Source organism: Chlorocebus sabaeus, chromosome X, assembly GCF_047675955.1.
Source record: "Chlorocebus sabaeus isolate Y175 chromosome X, mChlSab1.0.hap1, whole genome shotgun sequence".
Taxonomy (NCBI): Eukaryota; Metazoa; Chordata; class Mammalia; order Primates; family Cercopithecidae; genus Chlorocebus; species Chlorocebus sabaeus.
Genome location: NC_132933.1, coordinates 40,127,701 through 40,137,492, shown reverse-complemented (window position 1 = coordinate 40,137,492; position 9,792 = coordinate 40,127,701).

Below are 9,792 nucleotides of genomic sequence, written 5' to 3'. Positions count from 1 at the left end.
AGCTCTCATTTTCACCTTGATTAAGGCAAATGTTTTTCACACTTAAAGCACATAGCAGATATCAGAGACAGAGAGTGATTAATTGGTGAGGAAAAACTGATAGAATCTGGAGCTGGAATTGCTGGCAATATTAGCTATGCCAGGGAATATACATTAGGGAAGTGTTGACAACAGATTATATGTTGCTGTACAGAAAGCAATGACAAGGTGCTCCACTTGTCCTCAGCTGATGACTGACTTCTCTTCAAGTAATACCTGTGTCACCCTCCTAACTCCAAACCTATATATGGCCATCCTAACTTCCATTTCTTCTGTCTCAGATGGCAAGATATTTTTCTTCTTAGTCTATTGATGGTATATTCTTGATTTTCTCAAATGCTTTGTTTTATTATTCATTCATTCACTGATTCATTTAATAGATGTATTATTCAGACATTGTTCTAGGTGCTGAGAACACAGTGGCAAATAAGACAAAGATGTATTTCTCATGGAACTTGCCTTCTAAAGGAGGGAAAAAGACAACGAATTAGAAAACAAATAAATATACAATATAATTTCAGATCTGGGAGGTATCATGAAGGACTAAAATAAGATCAAGAACATGATATGGTGCTGATAACCTATTTTAGATATGCTGGTCTCAAAAGGTCTGTCTGAGGAGATAACATTTGAGCTGAGACCCAAGGAGGTAATTATGTAAAGAGCTGAGAGAATTACAATTGCACTGATGAGGGGTAGAAATGAGGTTGACATTAGAAGAACAGAAAGAAGATCAGTGCATTCAAGTCTAGTGGGCACTTGGAAGAGTGATGTAAGGTGAAGTTGAGAGGTCTATAGACACCATATCAGATAGGGCCCTGCAGAATATAGAATATGGATTTTATTGTAATGCTTTAGAAAGGCATTCGAGTTATAATATTTTTTTAAATACACTTTTAGTTCCTACATGGAGAATGAATTATGGAAGAGTGCAAAAGTAAAAACAGGTAGAAAAAATTAGAAGGTTTTTCCAGTCTAGGTCTGAGATGTAGGTAGCCTGGGTGAGAGTGAATTACTATATAAAGTGGTTGGTTTTGGATTTTACTTGGAGATGGAGGGACAGGACTTTTTAATGAATTGCATGTCTTCTAGATTTTTTGACGTGAGCAACTGGAGGGGTGATATTTTATGATATGGGAAAGACAATAGCTTGAGAATGATGTGAAGAAAGAAGAACAGGTTTGGAAGGATAAAATAAGTGTACAGTCAGATGTCATTCATTTTTTTCTCTTTTGTACTTATAGCTTCTCTTCCTCTGATATCTCCTTTTACTAGTAGCCTGCAAACATGCCTATGTCTTTCTCACCTTAATTCTCCTGATATTACTTTAACTCTACTTATCTCTTGAGGTATTGCCCACTTATTTTCCTTCCTTTCAGTAATAAGTTTCTTGAAAGAGTAATTAACAGTCACTCTTACTAATTTTTCTCTCAACATTTCCTCACCTACCATTTGCAGTCTGAAATGTAATACAAAAATATAAATAATTGACTTCCCTTTTTTTTCTTTTTTACTAATGTGATTACTATAGAACTCTATATGTAAGCACAAGATGCTGATAAGGCCAAGTTTACAGATGTGCTCCACTTAGTCAGCTTTTTCTTGTGCTACTGCTATAGATAACACTCTAGACTCCAGCCACAGCTGCCTTGGAGACATTTGCGACTTTCCCACAGGAGGCTGAACATAATTGTATGGCTGGAACACCACAGACAAACTTTGTAAAAGACATCTACATGCTCAAAGAATTAAAAGTGACTATCAGTAGGGTTCATTGACTATTTGTGTCCCCCTCTACTCTCAGTAGTTCAGTCCTGTTAAACATTTTGGATGGATTAGCATTACTTTTGCTCAAGGTCACTCCCTTCTGTTTTTTAAAAAAATATTACATCTCACCCTCCTTTCTACGTACCAAGATAATTCTTAAGGATGACATTACAGTCGCTTGCTATTGCTTTGCTCACAGCCAAGATGTGTGTCTCTTCAAATGTAAAACTAAAGTTGATTAGAGGTGTTTATCATGGTGCAAGAAATTTCATCAGCTAGAACTAGGAAAGTTAGGTTTTTAAAAAGTTAGAAGCTACACAGATAAGTCAGTTCATCAAAAGTTGTACAAAAGTAGTAGAAGTAGTAAATTGCTGTGTTAAAATTGCCCATCCATAAGTTTTAAGTGGTTTTTATACCTTTTTTATATAAACTATTAATGCATCTTTGTTCAGTGGCGATATCACACTTCATGAAGTTTTTCTGAGGCATAATTATTGCTGATTGAAATTTTTAGAGTAATGATTTTTCCTGCATAATGTTAATTATTTCTGTAATATAATTATGCATTTTGATTTAAGGATTTTAATGAATATTTGAAAAAGAGATGTGGCTGGGAGTTCATTTGTTATCTAGTTTCAAGGTCCTGTTCAGGGGAGGCAGAGTCAGAACATATAGTTGAAAAAATATTGGTCTGGGGACAGGACATGTGGGCTTTATAACCTAGGATTTCTTTTTCCTAGGCTTCCTCCATTCAATCTTTCTAGGCATCCATTTTTTCATCCAACAAATGGAGAAAATAGTACCTGTTCTATATTCCTCATGGAATTGAATTTTCAGAGACAGTTACAATTTCAAATATTCGAACTCCTTGACAGGACATTTGTCTCAATTTCTGGCTCACAAAGCCCAGTTACATCAAGTGTATGTTTCATAACTAAGGTCGTAGAGAACTAGGAGCTACAATTCAGCCTAGCTTTTACGTCTCTCATTTTATGTGCAATTATCGTTCTCTTTGTCTTTATGGTTTTTATGCTCAGGATAAGAAGCTATACGGCAGGAGAATGGAAAGAGCAGCCATTCGCATCCCCTAGTAACCTTCATTTTGTCATTCCTTTTGCAGTTTTTTTCTTTTTGAGAAGTATGACAGTTTTCAATTCTTACAGAGACTGAAGGGATGGTAGGAAAATCACAGACTTATGGATCAATTTTAGAGTTGGAAAGACCAATCCCTTGCTTTCAACTCAGTGAAACAACGTCCAGATGCAATTCGTTCACAGCCATCTATCCTGTATCTTTTGTGGAGGAGGAAGAGTAAGTAGAAGAAAAGAGAGTAGGGGATTATTGAAAGAGAGTTCCAAAGGATAGGAAAAGTGGGCAGCTGGTCAGAGTTAGAGTCACAGGTGCAGTGAGAAAAACAGAAAAGTTGTGTCTCTCACGGATACATAGAGTCTGGAAGCAGAAACCAAGCAAAGAAAGTGGGGTTCCCATGAAAAAGTAAGGGGAACACTGTCAAGGCCTGTCTGGAGAAGCAATAATGCCACTATGACCTACTAATTTAAGAAGAAAGTTCCTATGAAATATAATACAACAGGCTTGATTTCTAGGAATGCATTTCTGAAACAAAACCTGACATCATGATAGTGCTTATCCCAATGAAATATCTCATTTCAGTGGCTGCAAAACTTCGTAGGTTTCTATAGCTACAGGATAACAAACTGTTAGGTGACAGTGAACTGAAGGAGGACAATAAAAAGTACGAAATGAATGACTTGAGTGAGGACTGAGAGAACTATATTAAGGGTCATTGAGGACGAATTTTAGCTGGTGCTATACGGAGGTTAAGTAGAAGTTTCTCATTTGAACAAAGATCCTCCTGACTAGGAAAAGTTGTTGGTGGTGATAAAAACACCATATATTGTTTTAATATTCTTCAGGATGCCTAGGGCAGATTTGGACATGGCAGAAGTTCACTAATGATTAGAGTTTTGTTTTTTAACAGCAGCACGATCATTTATCTATTCGACAAACATATTGCACATATTGAATTGTATATTCGATATCATATAAAAATAAAGATGAAAATGACACAATTGCTTGCCCTTGATCTTTTCAGATATAAGCATGCATAAAATTGTAATTCACTTGCAAAAACTTTTGTCTTTGAAACAGACAACACCAAAACAAACAAACAAAAAAGATAACTAAGTTTAAAATAATGAGAAAGTTGTCTTTGACACCTTTTTCAGATAATTATCTCAGAAATTTTATATAGTGTACTTTCAAAACCATATTATTTTTTTCATGGCTGTAGAATATACAGCGCTTTATGTTTTTCCTACAAATTTAAAGCTTACTCTTGCTGTGTTGCTGCATGAATCTCTTAGGTACAAATATTTTGCTCTTTGTAATAATGCTTGTTTACCTTGCTGTAAGCAGGAGATCTGCTTGAATGTTTTTTCATTGATTTTGTCTTTCCGCATACCTTCAATTGGTGATGAGAAATGAATTACAATGCTTATGTTGCACCAAAATGGACAGCGTTGGCAATCTGATTTATATACACAAGACTCTTCCCATTGACAAAACAAATAGGGTAATATAACCAGAAGGCTAGAAGGAAAATCAGAATGTTATCAATTCACTCTAGCTATGGTCTATAACTATTCAAAAGATGGATGAATCTCTAACCATTTTAAGGTTATTCAATGACGAATTTCCAATTCCCTTTTGTTATCTGTGCCTAACATTTGCTTCTGACTTCATCAATTATATAGCTAAGTGAAACAGTCAAACTCAAAATTTTCCTCATATTGCAACAATATGTGTTTATGTAAATGTAATAGACTACTAATAGACAGCAATTTCCCATTGTTAAAGATGGTTTTAGAATTTGCAGCCCTAAAGAGAGCCAACTCTCCCCCTAACGAAGCTTGGGTGAACGTACCTTTTACTTTAATAATCATCAGTTAGCTTCAATGGATCATGATGAAATAACAGCTGCTTAGATGAAGATTATTCTGTTGAGCCATGTATTAGGCTGTTGTTGTGTTGCTATAAAGAATTATCTGAGACTGGATAATTTATAAAGAAAAGCAGTGTAATTGGTGCATGGTTCTGCAGACTGTACAGGGAACATGGCACCAGCATCTGCTCAGCTTCTGGTGAGGCCTCAGGGAGATTTTACTCATGGTAGAAGGTAAAGTAAGAGCAGGTATGATGAAAGTGGGAGCAAGAGAGAGCAACGGGAGAGGTGTGGCACACTTTTTAAAAAACTTTTAAGTTCAAGGGTACAAGTGCAGATTTATCACATAGGTAAACTTGTGTCATTAGGGTTTATTGTACAGATTATTTTATTACCCAGCTATTAAGCTTAGTACTCATTAGTAATTTTTCCTCATTCTCTTCCTCCTCCCATCCTCCATCCTCTGAAAGGCCCCAGTGTATGATGTTTCACTCTGTGTGTCCGTGTGTTCTCATAAGTTAGCTCCCCATTATAAGTGAGAACATGTTGTATTTGGTTTTCTGTTCCTGCATTAGTTTGCTAAGGATAATGCCTTTAGCTCCATCCATGTCTCTGCAAAGAACATGATCTTAATAATTTTTATGGCTGCATAGTACTCCCATGGTGTATATGCACCACATTTTCTTTATCCAGTCTATCATTGATGGGCATTTAGGTTGATTCCATGTCTTTGCTATTGTGAGTAGTGCTGCAATGAATGCATGTGTGCATGTATCTTTATAATGGAATGATTTATATTCCTTTGGATATACACCCAATAGTGGCATTTCTGTGTGGAATGGTATTTCTGCCTCTAGGTCTTTGAGGAATCCCCACGCTGTCTTCCACATGGCTGAAGCAATTTATACTCCTTTCAACAGTGTAATAACATCCCTTTTTCTTCACAACCTCACCAGCATCTGCTATTTTTGACTTTTTAATAATAGCCATTCTGACTGGTGTGAGATGGTATCTCATTGTGGTTTTGATTTGCATTTCTCTAATGATGAGTGATGTTGAGCATTTTTAAAATATGTTTGTTGGTCACATGCATGTCATCTTTTGAAAAGTGTCTGTTCATGTCCTTTGCCCACTTTTTAAAGGGGTTGTTTGTTTTTTTTTGTAAATTTGTTTAAGTTCCTTACAGATGCGGGATATTAGACCTTTGTAGGATGCATAGTTTGCAAATATTTTCTGCTGTTATATAGATTGTTTGTTTACTCTTTTCATAGTTTCTTTTGCTTTGCAGAGCTATTTTGTTTAATTAGATCCCATTTGGAAATTTTTGCTTTTGTTGCAATTTATTTTGGTATCTTTGTCATGAAATCTTTGCCCTTGCCTACGTCCTGAATGGTATTGCCTAGGTTGTCTTTTTTTTTTTTTTTTTTTTTTTGAGACGGAGTCTTGCTCTGTCGCCCAGGCTGGAGTGCAGTGGCCGGATCTCAGCTCACTGCAAGCTCCGCCTCCCAGGTTCACGCCATTCTCCTGCCTCAGCCTCCGGAGTAGCTGGGACTACAGGCACCCCTCACCTCAACCGGCTAGTTTTTTTGTGTTTTTTAGTAGAGACGGGGTTTCACTGTGTTAGCCAGGATGGTCTCGATCTCCTGACCTCGTGATCCGCCCGTCTCGGCCTCCCAAAGTGCTGGGATTACAGACTTGAGCCACCGCGCCCGGCTTTTGCCTAGGTTGTCTTCCAGTGTTTTTATAGTTTTGGGTTTTACATTTAAGTCTTTAATCTATCTTCGGTTAATTTTTGTATATGGCACAAAGAAGGGGTTCAGTCGCAATCTGCATATGACTAGCCAGTTATCCTAGCACCATTTATTGAATAAGAAATCCTTTCCCCATTGCTTGTTTTTGTCAGGTTTGTGGAAGATCAGATTGTTATAGGTGTGCTGTCTTATTTCTAGGTTCACACACAATTAAACAACCAGATCTCGTGAGAATTCACTTACTATTGTGGGGACAGCACTAAGCCATGAAGGATGCACCCTCATGACCCAAACATCTCCCACCAGGCCCCACCTCCAACATTGGAGATTACATTTCAACGTGAGATTTAGGTGGAACAAATATCCAAACCATATCAAGCCACTATGACAAAGACATTATTATCACACCATATAGTTCAGAATTAAGAACATGAAAATCATATCATGATGCAAAATTATGATCAGGAAATGGGTCAAAATACTAGGTTATTGGGAAGAGAAGTTAGAAATCAAGGAATAGTAAGCAGTATGTAGAGTATTAGAGGCACACCCCTAAATTGAAGTTAAGACAGGTAGGAATCCTAAACTGGAAAAAGAGAGAACTAGAGAAGTAAATCACCAACATAGAAAATAAGGTTTATGAAGGTGCTAGTGTTTATAGTGGTGGTTTTGATGGATGTGGCAGTAAGTCATTTCCTCTATCTTGACCTTGCATGTTAGATTAACCTCAGCATACTCAAGCATCTTTAACTAGCTTTTCTCCCTGCAGAGTTCAGGCAGAGTCAGAGATGGCACAATCTCTGATTTTTGACTTATCAAAGAATGAGGAAGCTTATTCATGGGACACATATGTATTTATTACCAACTCATTGTGGTGAAATATGAGGTCTAGTGCAATTGTGCACTGGTCTCGAAACCTAATCAATGCTAATTCTAAACTATGTCAAACCAAAGGACAATAAGTATTTAAATGAATTAGTCTCTGGCAGTTCCTCTAACTATCCGGATTTTTGGTATTCTGTATTCCGAACATATGAACTATATCCTGAAGTCTATTATAACAAATACAATTTAGTATAAGACAGTAATGACAATTTAAAGTGTTTTCTATCAGCCATCAGAAAGGTGCTATTTAGGCCATTTCTAAATTTATATCAGAAATGTCAAATGGAAAATGCAGTTAATCAGTGGATTAAATACTCAAACCCAAAGGATGCATGGCAAATGGATCTTAAGAATACAAAATTTTTTGTTAAATATTGACTTTTTCCTTTAAAAAATATTTTGGTGGATTAACTTCCAAAGCATGATTAAAATGCTCATGACCTTTTTGTTCCTAGTGTTTCTAAAGGTTTAAAATAAATTTCTCCTTTCTTCTTATCACAAGAATTTCATTATATACAGAAATAACAGATAACGTATTTGTCTTCTATTGAGGGACAAACCAATATTTTATGAACATAACATTTGAGATACACATGAAACTTGTTTTTTACAAGTTGTGGAGAAGGTAGGTTAGATTTGAGAAGCTTGACATTATGTGAATTAGAGTCAATCTTCTTATTTATTCATCTGCAAAAGTGTCTTATCTAGTGAAACAGTTTAGTGTACTATAAAATGGAACTCTAAGTCAGAGCATCTGTGTTTTGTTTTTATATGGCCTGCTTATTAAGTTTGTGACTCTGGATAAGTCATCTAATCATTCAGAGCTTTAGTTTACTCACTTGCTAAATGAGAATAATAATAATAAAATGTCTGTCAATTTGTGTGCCAAATGGTAATAATAATAAGTGAAAGTTTTGTGCAAAATTTAAGTGGTAATATTACTGCTATTTCATTGTTATGTGTCATTCCTCCCTTATTTTTTACTGGTTGTGCTGATAATTATGGCAACTGTCTCTTGGGAGAGGGGAATTAATTACTGGAGACTAGTGCAAGATATCAGTTACTGTAAAATTCACATAACACAAACAAGTGAACCTAATATGGTAAACTATTAGTTGAACTACCTTGATAGCCTTTTGGATAGAATGGAGATACTGTAGTTAAATGAAAATACAAGTAGGTGGGTCTATAAATGCTTGAATGACTAGTCTTAAAAAATCATTGAAGAGTTGATATTAACCTAGTGAGAGAGATTTCTTTTTTCAAAATTGAATTTCAAAAATACCAATATTTTACATTTGTAATTGGGAAAACGAAACATTTCAGAAATTCTAGATAAAACTTTGAAAATGAATATAGTACAATGTAAGCAATAGTAAATGACAATATGTTATGTTAAAATATAAAGTTTCAAATTTCATATAAATGTTCTAAAGCAAATAAAAATCATTTTCAATATTTCATTTTCCTCAGTTTTATAACAATTTATCATAAGAAGACAACATAAAATACACTTATGACATTTTTAATTGTGCAATACAGTATTGTTGACCATAGGTACAATGCTGAACAGCGTATATCTAGAACTTATACATCTTGCTTACTTGAAACTTTATGTCTGTGGATTACTAACTCCCTAGTTGCCTCTTCTTTAGCTGCTGGCAGCGATCATTACATTCTTTAATTTTATGAATTTGACCATTTTGGATAAACTATATAAGTGAAATCATGCAGTATATTTCTTTTTGTTGCTGGCTTATTTCACTTAGCATAATGTTCTCAAAGCATATCCATGTTTTTACATATTACACAATTTCCTTCTTTTTAAGGGTGGAAGAGCTTTCAAGTATCTGTATATCTTACATTATCTATTCATCTGTTGATGGACATTTAGGTTGTCTCTACATTTTGGCTATTGTGAATAGTGCTGCAGTGAACACGAGAGTGCTAATGTTTCTTCAACATCTTGATTTCTTTCTGAAAAATTTTTATTTTAAGTTCAGGGGTACATATGCAGGATGTGCAGGTTTGTTACACAGGTAAATGTGTGTCATGGGAGGTTGTTGTACAGATTACTTCATCACCCAGGTATTAAGCCTAGTGTCCTCTAGTAATTTTTCCTGATCCTCTCTCTCCTCCCACCCTCCATCCTCTGGTAGGTCCCAGTATGTGTTGTTCCCCTCTATGAGTCCATGTATTCTTATCAGTTAGCTTCCACTTATAAGTGAGAACATGTGGTATTTGGTTTTCTATTCCTGTGTTGGTTTGCTAAGGATAATGGCCTTCGGCTCCGTCTATGTCTTTGCAAGGGACATGATCTCATTCATCTTTATGGCTGCATCGTATTTCACAGTGTATATGTGCCACATTTTCTTTATCCAATTATCA